The 14483-nt window shown below is 46.4% G+C and overlaps 1 long non-coding RNA gene across 1 annotated transcript in view; it reads right to left on the bottom strand.

Annotated features, from left to right (window-relative positions):
- The window catches only part of LOC148501421 (uncharacterized), a 50055-nt gene extending 46871 nt beyond the window's left edge, over positions 1-3184 (bottom strand). Inside the window, exon 1 of the long non-coding RNA XR_015870047.1 lies at positions 2935-3184. This is a non-coding gene — a long non-coding RNA (uncharacterized LOC148501421). The remainder of the gene's footprint in view (positions 1-2934) is intronic.
- Positions 3185-14483: the final 11299 nt, after the last annotated feature.

Below are 14483 nucleotides of genomic sequence, written 5' to 3' on the forward strand. Positions count from 1 at the left end.
CCTTTAACTTTAAAGCTTTGACTCAGAATAGTAATATGATATAGATAATGTCCATTTGTTTTAACAGAGAGTATTTTCCCAAGAAGGACATGTGACTCAGTCAGGGGAATTTGTTTAGTTTTTTCTTTATAACCCAAAGTTTCAGATTACCGACAAGAAAACTGGCAGAACTGCTCAATTACTTCTTGTAAGTTCTAGTCAAGAACAATTTCAAGACACCGTGGAGAAAACCGCCTGCAATAACAAAACCCTCTGACAAATGAAACTGTAAATAAAGTATGAAGAACATTTACATATTATATCCAGAAAATTTTGTCTAAATGTACGAGATGTACTTGGAGCAGGAAATCAGCTCTCTAGGCAGTCTACCAACACTTATTTCAGCCATTATAAACTAACAGAAATACACTTTCAGTATAATAGCAAAACAAATGCAAAGGCGCGTTTGCAACACTCTCCTGAAAAAAAAAAATCACCCATCCTAACAAGTGCATAGTGATTACAGTAGTTGGGGTACAAACAGTTTATCACCGGTGCCTTATATTTACATTAAGGTTTTGAAATCTGGGCCTGATTCAGACCTGCTCGCTAAGCTGTGTTCGCACGCAGCCGTAAGGTAAGCAAGTATGCAAATGCCGCGATAGCCCCTTATGTCTTAACGTGCGATTGCTGGGTGAAGTTAGATGCCCACTAGCCTGGACATAAGACACCCACTTGCACACATCCTCTCCAGGAAGTGTATGAGAACATTGGTACTTGGTAACAAGCTACAGTCTGCCTCATACATAGTGCAGTGTATACAATAATTCAGACATATACAGAGATCACAGTAAGCTGTTAGCTGCGGCAGTAGGGCCAGCCCATCAGAGCTAATTGTTTTTCTTTTGCGGATGTTTGCACCATTCCTCAATCTAAGTCCCCTGCAGAACATTGGAACAAATCTGGGAGTCTGGGTTAGCAGAAGAACCTAGCACTGGCCTTGGAGATAAATGTAAGCATTGTTCTCCTTTATATACTGAAAAGTGTATGCAATTTACTATTAATAATTAACACTATAGATGGTCTATAGTAGGGGAGAAACAAATGTTCTGTATGAAACATAACATCTCATATAAATAACATAAATGGCCAGGAAAAGGTAAACATCTCATAATAAATATACATAGAATAACCAGTAAGAGACAGAACTGAGCACAATTTCAGCCACTTTATATTATGATGCCGGTCTCTTCTTGCTGGCAGCTGTTCTCTAGTTCAGAAACTGATTGAGTGCTTAGACCCACACACAGCAGACCTAGAGGGGAATTCAATATGAAACGTAAACTTCGCTGTCGAAGTTTACGTTTCATATCGGAGCTTTTACCTGGGATAAAGTATCGGGCGCGCTCCCGCTTATCCCCGTATTCAATATGAAACTAACGAAAACGGGAGCCTGCGAAGTGGGATTTGTGTAAAGTTACGAAATTTTCCTTAAAAAAATTGTAGGACCGCCCTAAAGTTGTAACAACATGGGGGATCACTATGGGTACCCCCGTTTTAGCCTTTAAATGAAAGTCGGGGATTTAAATAGCCGCAGCAGGTGTTTTTTCCCGACATTGAAGAAGTGTTGCAGAAGAGCACTTAGGTTATTTTTTTCGTTTTTTTAAGGGGTCCCATCAAATTTGGGGTACATGAAAATGGGTACTAGCATATTTTTAAGTCCCTAAAGTAAGTTTTTAAAAAATCTGCAATTCTGCACCTGCCGCTATAATTCTATTCTAGAAAACACCTGCCGCATACTTGCAGAATAGCCCTGAACCTATTTTCCTATTGTTAAACAATTTTTTCCCATTTTTTTTTTTACCCCAATTTTTTAATTCATTTTTTGGGGTGTCCCTATTTTTTTTTCAACTTTTTTTGACACAGTTCTTTTTTAAATGTCATTCCCTGAGGTGCAGGCTATTTTTTTTAAGCCTGCACCCCTAAACCCCAATTCTGCACTTTTTTTCGACACCTATTCAATGGTGAAAAGTTATCCCCGTTTTTTATCAAAGACTTTTCGAACTTGCAAAAAGTGTTTGAAATTGAATACGGTGTAAAACTAAAATCTGCGATAATGACGTCATAGGTGCGATATTAACGCAAAAACAGAGTTTTCGCTCCCATATTGAATACCCCTGCTAGTAGGAGAAGCTGCTGCAAGTGGACATGCACAGTAGTTCCGTTCTGTGGCATGTTACGTCCGCAGCTCTAGTAAGATAGTATTATATACATGCTGTGACCATGATTTCTAACTCTAGCCAGTAGGGCAAATGAAAACCCCACCTGCATTTGCCTATAATTATTTATCGAGTTTGAAGGTAATAGAATGTTATAACTACAAATGATAATGTTAAGCAAATACTAAGGGCAGCAAACCAAATTTTCGAGGCCTTTTTCATTCAGGTGTGACAGCTTCATACCTGCTGTCTACAGGAACTGTAAAAAGTTAACATACCCCTCCACTTTCTAAAATCGCAAAGTGGGAGACAGTTTGTGTGGCGCATACCATAGAGCTACAGCCATATATCTCTTAAACACTGCTGTAAAACTACTTTAAAAGGAAGAACTATGAGTAATACAATAATACAATGCAGAAAAATAGTTTCATTTTCAATTTTCATTAAGTTAACGTATCTCTAGAACCTATTTAAGTGCTTTTGGAGGATATACTGCAAAAATCTCCTCCTGGGGCAAACGCAGGATTTTTAAAGGGGGGTTTCTATATATATATATATAACACTGTGTGTATACATAAACATATTTGAATGTGATTAGCTGTTTTTTATTACTATTTGTTTCTAATGGTTCTGTAAGGATATAGCATGGGTGCTTTGAGTGTTTGCCTGTTTCAGCCCCATGATCTCCTGCAATTACACCATTCCCCATGTGCAGGTATAAACAGTTTCTCCCTACCTTGTCCGTCTGTGAAAAGAGCGGGGGAGCTGGGACACAGTCAGTGTGGTGAGGACTGGACGCAGAGGAGGCGCAGCCACAGGCAGTCACAGCCGAGGAGCAGGAAGAGGAGGGCTGATCCATGCAGCCCACTCTGAGCCCAGTGATTGGTAGGCTGGTGACCCCTGAGGAGGGGCCAGTATGTGTGATGCAATTGCAATGCCGTACAGCTACAGGCCGGTCTCAGCCCCCGAATTGTATGATGCCCGGCCAGCCCTTCACTCTAGCTGTCGGTGCGTCATTTGCTTTGGGGCCGGCCGAGGTACACGGCTGTCAGCGCGGCTCCGGCTTGAATGAGCTTCTGCACATTTGCAGAAGCTCATATAGCATCAGCCGCAGTTCTAGGACAGGCATGGGAGGGAGTGTGGCCGCTGAAGGGAAGTACGGAGCGCAGCCTGTACGTGGATGGCCCGTGGCTGATGCAGAGATGGAGACAGGACTGTCTCCGTCTCTGAGAAAAAAAAAATTAGGTTCATCAGGGGGGGTTTCTGACTACTCAGAAACCCCCCCCTGCGTGCGCTAGTGTCCTCCACGCTGTAAACTTTGAATCAGTAATGCTGATTACATTTTCCATACTCCTAATGAGAAATCCGAATTACCAACTCAAAATTGTTAAATTCCCTCCCCTTGTTCCTCCTCCACCCAGCTTCCCTATAGCAATGCCAACAGCATGGAGCTGCAGAAAATCATCATTGAAGCCGCAGATACAGTGCAAATCCAGGTTTGTGACATATATTTAAATGATTATATGGCTATGTATAAGTTTCACACCCCTATATATATATATACATATATATATATATATATATATATATATATATATAAATTATAATTTTCATTAGATGGCGTTATGTTTTGGATAGAATACAATCCTGAGCAAAGTCTCATTTATATAAACTGCCATGACGAATAAGGTGTTGATTTGAGTAGTCACTAGGTAGGGGGACGAGTTGCCGTTGTAACAGTGTCAAAAAGCTAAAAGCAGCACTCTTCGCCTCCCTACCGGCCCTGATCTTGCTCCAGACTTATGGATTTTTTCTACACAGCCCTATGGGTCTGTGAATAAAAATCTGTGAGTCCAGAGGTACCGTAAGTTCGGTAATTGAATTGACCCTTAAGTAAAACATTCAGGGGTCTATTTATCAAGCAGTGAAAAGCGTGGAGAAGTGAACTAGTGGAGAAGCTACCCATAGCAACCAATCAGCTCCTACCTATTATTTTATAGACTGTACTTGATAAATGCTACTCAAAAGCTGCTTGGTTGCTATGGGCAACTTATCCACTGGTTCACGTCTCCACACTTTTCACTGCTTGATAAATAGACCCAGAGCCGGCCCTAGGCATTGGCATTCTAAGCAAAGGCATAGGGCATCTGGAATGCCTAGGGGCATCCCACGGCTCTGAATCTCCCCCTATATGCTGCTGTCACAGTCGGAGCTCAGCTCCGGCAGTACAGCGGTAAGCATGGCCGAGGTGACTGTGGTGACTGAGACAGTCACTGACAGCCAGGCCAGAAGAGCTTTTCCGCCTAAAGCCCCGCCTACCTTGAAGTTCCGCCCCCAAAGCTGTATTCCCCGTGTTGCCTAGAAGTCCATCCGAAGGTCTGCTGAAGGAGGACTGCCCACCCACCCCTCACCGAGCTTTCCCTTGGCAACTGAATTGGCACATCTGCAGCTAGTTGTGAGATAACCCAGAAAAGTAACAAAGTCTGCATAACCAGAGGTGGGTGCAATGCCTGACATCTGCATTTGCATGTATGTGTGTGCGTGTAATATATATACTGTATATCTAGATATCTAGACATATATAGATATATACATAGGGGGAGGAGCCCTAGATTACACACACTAAGGACAATGTGAGGTGCTACCTGCTGAGACTTGTAGTGCTGCAAGCAGAAAGAGAAAAATGCAAGTGCACACTCTAACTATGCTAAACCTAATAATAATACGCTAAAATTAATCAAAGAGGTTCTTAGCATAATAATGGCTATAATTATGGGCCTGCCCACCGCATCCAGGTGACCTCTATCAGGTAGGGCCCTAACACTCCTATGGAACCAATACAGGGCATGGGACCCCCCACGCCAACCCAGCAGAACTGCCCCATGGCATCACATTAGTGCATGATTACAAGTGATAGGGACCTGCCTGATAGAGGTCACCCGGATGCAGTGGGCAGGCCCATAATTATGGCCATTATTATGCTAAGAACGTCTTTGATGCATATATAGATATATGTATGTGTGTACATATATATATATATATATATATATATATAAATATAAAAATTGAATCGGTATCGATTAAATATCGATGCTGGAAGCCCAGCAGGTGGAGATCCCGACCTAGATAAGCATTAACCCTAACCCTCCCCACTCCCCCCTAACCCTCCCTTAGGGGTGCCTAACCCTAACCTCACCCCAGGGGTGCTGAACCTAACCCCCCCTTCCCGCACCCTAACCTTGCCCCTGGGGGTGTCTAACCCTAACACCCCTTCCCATAGCCTAGCCCACCCAGGGGGGTGCCTAACCCTAAGTACCCCCGGGAGCCCCTAAACCTAACCCTCCCCCCCACGGCTATCCGCTCCCAGCGCCCGGCTTACCTTCGTTCGGTATGCCAGGCATCGAGATTTCGGGGTGGGGACAATGATAGGCATCAGGATTTTGATGCCTATCATTAGTCCCATGCCGGGATTTGACAGTCGGGAAGCCGGCGGTCGGCATTTCGACTGCCGGCTTCCTGACCGCATACCTTATTAAATAAATATATATATATATATATATATATATACACAACAACCGCTTGGCACTCTTCCTCTCATGTATAGGTGGGTGCCCTCTGCAGATAATCACAAAACAGGCAGCAGTGGCAGCGGCACTCTTCAGTAAAGAATATGACACTGGTTACAAAGAACCTAATTTACTTCTTCAACGTTTCAATCACAATAATGATTTTCATATACATATACACACACACACACACACACTGGTAAATTGGTAGGGTACAGGAACAGGAGTTTGAAGGGGGCCAATTATTGTCACCGAGGGGACCAGAGCTAGGATTGCAAGGGGTGACAAGTGATATGGAAGGATTCACAAGCCCTCCATGCATTGTATAGAGGGCCTGATTCAGCTTGGATCGCAAGTCTGTGGACGCACGCATGCACCTGGTCAATGTTTGCCTTCTGTGCACGCATCGCGCGTGTGCGTGAATTGGCCGCTGCGATCGCAAAACTAATGAAATGATTGATAGGAAGTGTCGTTTGGAGAGTGAAGAGGGGGAGTTGGTTGGAGGAACGCAGGTGTGTCTGTGCGTTTGAACGTTACAGGGGCGTGCATAATTAAGCCTCTGCTAGGGCACACGCAGCCAGAGGTCTGGATGGTGAGAGGATGTTTCTCAGTTTGTGAGTCAGGTCAAGCTCAACTACAACTGTGCGTATGAGTTCGATGTTGCCGTTGTTTTCGCTGACTTGCGGATGTATGTAATGGGAGGTGGGCAGCTTTATAAGATGGTGAGTGTCTTGGTATAGTGCTGCAATCGCGGTGCAATCACATTTATTTGCATAATTTTGCAGCGACCAGGTGCGTGCATCCGCAGACTTGCGATCCAAGCTGAATCATGCCCAGAATACCACCGAACCTCCTCTGTGCTGTCGCACCTTACCACTTTCAAAGGGACAGTGCTAGCACACACAGGAAGAGCAGCAGGGCCTGGATTAGCCTTCACAAGGGCACCAGTCAATTGGCTTGTGGGGACCCCCTCAGATCCCACCCCTTTTCCCCGTGCTCACCATTCCATCCCCTTTGCTGTCCATTCAGTTTCCACTGTGCTATGTGGTTCTGTGTAACATAGCAGGCATGCTGCTCTCCAAGTTCCAGCTGCACTGCACAATCGCGATGTGTACAGGATCTATATATATATATATATATATATATATATATATATATATGTATTTTTTTTTTCTTGTAGCTGGTCTTAAAAATTATATCTTGCCTAAGGCACCAAATTGGCTAGGGCTGGCTCTGAATAGACCCCTAAAAGTAACTAAGAATCCCACTATAATCAGGTACTTCTCTAGATGAATACTTGCTAAAGTTGCCATTAGGTAAATCATTTACTTCTAACATTTACAGAAAAGGTGATACAAAACATGCAATGTGGACCTGTCTAAATATTAGAGCTGTACAGTATCTATAGAGATCTTTATAAATCACATGCCTTTGTATATGTCAAAGGACATATATCATCCATTTATAAGTAATGAGGGGTCAATGACATCAAAATGTTATTGGCCTCACTGAACAGGATCTTTATCTAATGTGAAAACTGCCTGGATGCTATGTGCCTTACTGGTTCCGAGAAAGAATTAGCGTAGTCATCCGAGCATCATCTCGTTCATCATTGTCACTTGTTACCAAAGCCACAGTCCCAAACCAATACCAAATCAGTCTAGGAAATCAGAGGTGACTCCCTCTGAGTATAATATACTCCCCAAACTCCAGGTGGCAGCTTTAATGTGAAGATCTTATGGTCCAAGAAAAAAGGGATATGAGTGCCTGAAAAAATATTTATATATACTGTGTATATAGCCTGCAAAGCTTTAGTGAATAGCCATAAAGTATATCCTCTTCACAAATGGATAAGGCAGCATCTAGCTTTTCCCAGGCTCCAATGATATCTAGGATGGAAATAACAGCATATGGTGTAATATATTTAAAGCAAATTTATTACACACATTAAAACATACATAAACATGTACTGTGTATCTGGATGTTAGAATAAAATGTACATCTTATCTGGTCGTCAGGAATGGAATTATGGAACATCAAGATGGAAACAGTCGAACCTCAACGTGTTTCATTCAATAAACACATTCAAGACTTCATCAGTAGGATGCCCTCTTAGGGTAAGTTACTGTCCAGTGGCGTAACTATAGAGGGTGCGGTTGCTATGGGGCCCAGTGGCTTAGGGGGCCTGCTGGCCCAGCAAACAACCCCCTGCACCCAGGGCCGTATTAACAATGGAGCGAGTGGACAGCATGCTGGTACCTGCTGCAGTGTTGCCTAAGGGGAGGGGACCTGAGGAATAAGTATCCCCGGGCCCCCCTCTCTAAAAGGTCATCCCCACCACAGATTGGATCTCTATTACCGATCCGGTCTGCAACGTCGCGCACCACAGTGACAGTAGTCAGTCAGTGACAACTGTCAGCACCACGCAGAGCAGTGCGGGGTTGGACTGCTGAGCGACGGCTCAGCTGTCCAATAGGATGGGAAGCTGCAGGCTGTGGCTCAGTGACTGCCTGGCCAGGCTGCAGGGTAGTAGGAGGAGCCGGGAGGAAGGGAAGGCACAGCCACAGTCCGGCCCCACTATGAGGTTGATAGGTTGACTTCTTCTGTGGAGAGAGAGGAATGTGTAAGTGCATCCACATAGTGCTCTCTTCTTGTTCTCTGTCACAACCTGTCTATCTGTATGTGTATATATATATATATATATATATATATATATATATATAAAATATATATATATATATATATATATATATATCATATTTTGGCCTCTATTCACCACCACAATGGCTTTGAAATGAAACAAACAAGATGTGCTTTAACTGCAGACTTTTAGATTTAATTTGAGGGTAATTACATCCAAATCAGGTGAACGGTGTAGGAATTACAACGGTTTCTATATGTGCCTCCCACTTTTTAAGGGGCCAAAAGTAATGGGACTATCAACTCAAAGCTATTTTATGGACAGGTGTGGGCTATTCCCTCATTATTTCATTATCAATTAAGCAGGTAAAAGGTCTGGAGTTGATTCTAGGTGTTACATTTGCATTTGGAATCAGTTGCTGTCGACTCTCAATATGAGATCCAAAGAGCTGTCACTATCAGTAAAGCAAGCCATCATTAGGCTGAAAAATCAAAACAAACCCATCAGAGAGATAGCAAAAACATTAGGGGCCTGATTCAGACCCACTCGCAAGCGGCTGTCCGCTCGCAAGTGGGTCGATGGTGTGCACTGCGCATGCGCACGACGATGGGAGCTCCGTTGCGCGCATGCGCTAGACACGACGAGCGAAGGACTTTCCTTCGCTCGTTGTGTCTGATCAAAGGGGGCGTGCTGTCGATGTTGTTTGACAGCACGCCCCCTTTGGTGGGCGTGCCGGGGGCGTGCCTCCCAGACGGGGGCGTTCCTAAGGGAACGCCTACCGTCAGAAGCCGGCCCACTGACATCACTAGTGATGTCAGTGGGAGTGATTTTGGCTCTGATAGAGCCAAAATCACTCCGGGCCTTGCGGTTGAGAAACTCAACCGCAGGCTCCGGCTCGCAGTGGCGATGGTCGCGATGGTCAAGACCATCGCGGCCATCAACCTGCACGCTCGTATAGGCTGTGGGTGGTGACCCACAGCTATACGAGCGTCCAGGAGGACGCTCCATAATTATGGAGGACGGCCCTCATTCAGAGCGTGCGCTCTGCTCAGAGCGTCCGGCTCTGAATGAGGGCCTAGGTGTGGCCAAATGTTTGGAACATTCTTAAAAAGAAAGAACGCACTGGAGAGCTCAGCAACACCAAAAGACACGGAAGACCACGGAAAACAACTGTGGTGGATGACAGAAGAATTAGGGCCTGATTCAGAGCCGGACGCTATTTGCGAACGGTCGTTCAGAAAAAGGGGACGGATATTTAAATAGAGCGCTCGCTCTTTGCGGTCTGTTGACGCCTCTATGTCTGAACGAGCGAACGAAACATGCGCTCGCTATTTTGTAAAAAACGCCCCCTGGCCGCTCGCATCCTACGTCATCTCCGCTATTTATTTGATTAATCGAGTACATCGAAAGGCATATGAACTGCTCGCAGTGCTTGTGGTTGGATTTTCCTACCGCAATCATGCGAGCAGTTCAGGCTAAAAGACAACCAAGTGACGTGGCAGGTGACGCTGCTTTGTTAATTATGCACACCCTTAAAACGCCCGTTTTGACCTTTTGGCACACCTCCCCGTTTTCAAGCACCTTCCCCTGTTACCACCCACAAATGCCTCATCCTGTCACTCAAATTAGCAGGCATTCGCTATTTTGCGAGCACATGAATTTCGACCGCACTGACTGGTTGGCGCATGCGTATTACGAGCCGTATGCATGCGCAGTTGTGCGAACATCGCTCGGAGCGAACGAGCGGCCACTTACGAGCGGCTCTGAATCAGGCCCTTATTTCCCTGGTGAAGATAAACCCCTTCACAACAGTTGGCCAAATCAAGAACACTCTCCAGGAGGTAGGTGTATATGTGTCAAAGTCAACAATCAAGAGAAGACTTCACAAGAGTGAATATAGAGGGTTCACCACAAGATGTAAACCATTGGTAAGCATATGAAAATTCTGTCAATGTCCCAATATTTATGCACCTGACTGTATGTGTGTATGTATGTACACATATATATGTGCTTATATATACATGTACTGTATGTGTGTGTGTATACAGTATGTGTGCATATATACTGTATGTGTGTGTATATAGCTGCCTTTCATTATTGCTGGGGGTTCCTGAGTGCCATCTAATTTTGCACTATATATATATATATATATATATATATATATATATACATACATATATATATATATATATATATATATATATATACACAATATCATACAAACTCGGCACTCACATGCTTTTCAAACTGCAACTTTCAACATAGGGAATGTTAGTTCCAAAATATTGCAATAATTTGTTAAGCTGACCACCGCTTCACGGTCAATCCTATCTGGCCAGTCCCTACACTGATTCTCAGATAAATGAACTTGATCTGCCACCTTTGGCTCAAGCTGCATACCGTATATACTCGAGTATAAGTCGACCTGAATATAAGCCGAGGTACCTACTTTTACCACAAAAAACTGGGAAAACTTATTGACTCGAGCAGTGGCGTAATTAGAGTATTTGGAGCCCAGGGCAAATTTGAAAAGGGAGCCCCCCCCTCCCCAACATCCCGCTATGTGCGCGCGCCGAAGGGCGTGGTCACTTAAAAATGGGGCGTGTCAACATGACACACCCCTTTATTTTCACGCTAAACATTCCTATCCATATGCACCTTAACCCCAGTAGTACCCCTTATACAGTACCCTCAGTATGCAGTTGTGGTCCCTCTTATGCAGGCCCATAGTAGTGCCCCTTATACAGTATCCCCAGTAGTGGTCCCCCTTATACAGCCCCCAATTAGTTCCCCTTACTCAGTGCCCCCAGTAGTGGTTCCCCCAAATGCAGTGCCCTATGTAGTGTTCCCCCGTTTGCAGTGCCCCCAGTAGCAGTCCCCACAATGCAGTGCACCCAGTAGTGGTATCCCCTTATACAGTGCCCTTTATATATAAAAACATACTTACCTGAATCCACGCTGCTGCTGCTCCTCCAGTCCGCGACGCCGCTCCCGCCGCCGCCCGCCAGTCCTCCCGGGCTGGCGCGCTCAGCATAATGGGACGGAAGTTCGGCTCTTGCAGTGGGTGCTGCAGCAGTCAATGAGAGTCAATCTGACTCTCATTGGCTGCTGTTTAACACACGCATCGCCGCCAGCGCTTGCGGCGATGCGTGTTATGCACAGCCTGAGCCTGCCTCCTGGCACTATTGGGCAAGCGCTCAGGGGGAGGGAACGGGCTCAGGTGTGCAGCACAGGACCGGCGCTGGAAGCCTAGCGCCGGTCCTGTGTAAATGTGTAGCGCTGACCGCACTCATTGCGGTCGGCGCTACACTGGTGGCTAACTAGGGCGGGCCGGACCGCGGCCGGCGGCGCCCCCCCTCGCCACCGGTCCCATGGCGCCCAGATCAAACACCCCGCTCGCCCTGCCTAGTTACACCACTGGACTCGAGTATAAGCCTAGGGTGGGAAATGGCAGCAGCTGGTAGTGCCCCCAGTAGTAATTCCCCCTGGTTGTGCCCCCAGTAGTAATCCCTCCTGGTAGTGCCCCCAGTGGTAATCCCCCCTTTCAGTGCCTCCAGTAGTAATCCCCCCCTGGTAGTGCCCCCAGTGGTAATCCAGAGGCGTCACTAGGGTTGGTGTCACCCGATGCTGTAATGCACGGTGACACCCCACCTCCACAAAAAAATATATATATACACACGGACCAAGATACACACACACACACTATATATATATATATATATATATATATATATATATATATATATCACTTATCTACAAACAAGCAGTGGCACTTGGTGTGATTCAAATGAGAAAAACAGCTATTGATTTACATCAAAAACATGACTTCTGACGTTTTGGGGCTAGGACTCCCCTTTGTCAAGGTGCACAGGTGAAAGAAAAAAGATAAAATGAACAGCTTACCTTAATATAGATGTAGAAGCCCGCCATGAATGTGAAGAAACTGAAGCTAGTGGACGCGCTAGCTTGTCCTGCATGTCTCACTTGGATGACATCACTGAGCCGGCAGCGTCACGTTGCTAGGCAGCCAAGGACGCCATCCGGGTAACAGCGTGTATCCATAGGAAAGTGCACTGTGAATTAAGCCCAAATTACAAAGCAGTATAGTAAGAGAAGTTAGCAAAGAGAGGTTAAAAAAGAGAAGTAATCCCCCGCGCTCGCAAAGGCTGTATTATCCAAAATATAAAGACTGTACTGAGGTTATACAGGACGTGTCTCAGATGAAAACATGGAAAACGTCCTTGTAGGTTATAAAAGTGCAAACCTCTGCTAATAAGCATTGTAATCAGTTAACTCATGCTTATTAGCAGAGGTTTGCACTTTTATAGCATAGATAATGTGGGCAGAGGCACAATGTGGAGAGGCAGCACACTGAGGAAAAAGGGACAGGGGCATTGATAGGTAGGGGGCAGAGGCACAGATGGGGAGAGGGGCAGAGTCACAGATATGGTAAGGGGGGATAGGCACAGATATGGGGATGGGCAGAGGCACAGACATGGGTAAGGAGCAAAAGCACATATACGGGGAAGGGGCAGAGTAAAGAGCAGAGCAACATATAGGATGGGGGCAGAGGCACATATATGGGGAGGGGGCAGAGGCAGGAATGGCAAAGAGGAGGACAGTGGGACAGACTTTACAGGTGAGAAGGGCTGAGGTACCTTAGGCTAAGTGCAATGTGTGCACAACGGCACTGTCACTTTCTCTCACATAAGTTGCACACTATGCCCAGCCAATGGGAGCAGGAGAGGAGAGCTGGGGTCGGGACAGCTGTACAGGGCGGCAGACAAAGTTAACTAGCGGGTTGCTGAGATGGGGGAACTGCATGTGAGAGGGGGCCCGATTCTTCAAACTTCCTTATGGGGCAGGTGCCGATGATCCTGGATCCGGAGGGGGAGGGGTCGCGGCCAGCGTTAACGGGGGGCGGAGCCTGTGACTAGGAGGCGGAGTCTGCGACTAGGGGTCGGAGCCTTGTATGAACACTGGCAAGCTGCTGTAGCAGGAAAAGAAGATTCCTGTCTACAGCAGCACAGCGTTTAGTGGCCTCTTGTGCTGCGGACCCGCCCCATTGGTAATCCGGCGTGCGCCATGCGGGCTGGAGTCTGGCAGAGGGGTGCAGGCAGGAGTGTGTGGCTTTTGGTGTCACCCCCTTGGAGGGTGACACCCAGTGCGGCCCGCACCCCCCGCACCGATGTGACGCCACTGTGGTAATCCCTCCCCTTTAGTGCCCCCAGTAGTAATCCCCCCCTGGTAGTACCCCCAGTGGTAATCCCCCCTTTTAATGCCCCCTGTAGTAATTCCCCCCTGGTAGTACCCCCAGTGGTAATCCCCCCTTTTAGTGCCCCCTGTAGTAATCCCCCCTGGTAGTGCCCCCTGTAGTAATCCCCCCCTGGTAGTTCCCCCAGTGGTAATTCCCCCTTTTAGTGCCCCCTGTAGTAATCGCCCCCTGGTAGTGTCCCCTGTAGTAATCGCCCCCTGGTAGTGCCCCCTGTAGTAATCGCCCCCTGGTAGTGCCCCCAGTAGTCCCCCCCCCCCCCCCCCAGTAGAGAGAGACCTAATAAGAATTTAAAAAAAAAATCACCTGAAACTCCCACTCCTGGTCCCGCTGCTAACAGCTCCTCTGGCGGCTTTGCATGGGAGAGATGTCGATGCTCATGACGTCTCTCACATTACCCACTGTGGGAGCCGGATGATGGCTCCCGCAGTAGGAGCAGCAGCAGCCGCTGAGAGTCTGACAGACTCTCAGCGGCTGCTGATTACAGCAAACACACAGCTGCCGGCTCCGGCGGCTGTGTGTTTGTGCTGTGTAGCGCTGACCGAACTCCGTCCGGTCAGCGCTACACTTCACTCGAGTATAAGCCGAGGGGGTACTTTTTCAGAACAAAAAATGTGCTGAAAAACTCGGCTTATACTCGAGTATATACGGTACATTTTAAACATGAAACTGGGTCCTGCCTTAAAGAGACAGGACCACACCCAGGGCGATCAGTTACTAAGCACCTGGAAAAAGAAAAAAAGTTTGTCTTACATTTGAAAAAACAGGGTCCCCTAGCAAGTGTGACCACAAAATTTAAAAAAACG

The sequence above is a fragment of the Taudactylus pleione genome, unplaced genomic scaffold (genome assembly GCF_031769625.1).
Source record: "Taudactylus pleione unplaced genomic scaffold, aTauple2 ptg000518l, whole genome shotgun sequence".
Classification (NCBI taxonomy): Eukaryota; Metazoa; Chordata; class Amphibia; order Anura; family Myobatrachidae; genus Taudactylus; species Taudactylus pleione.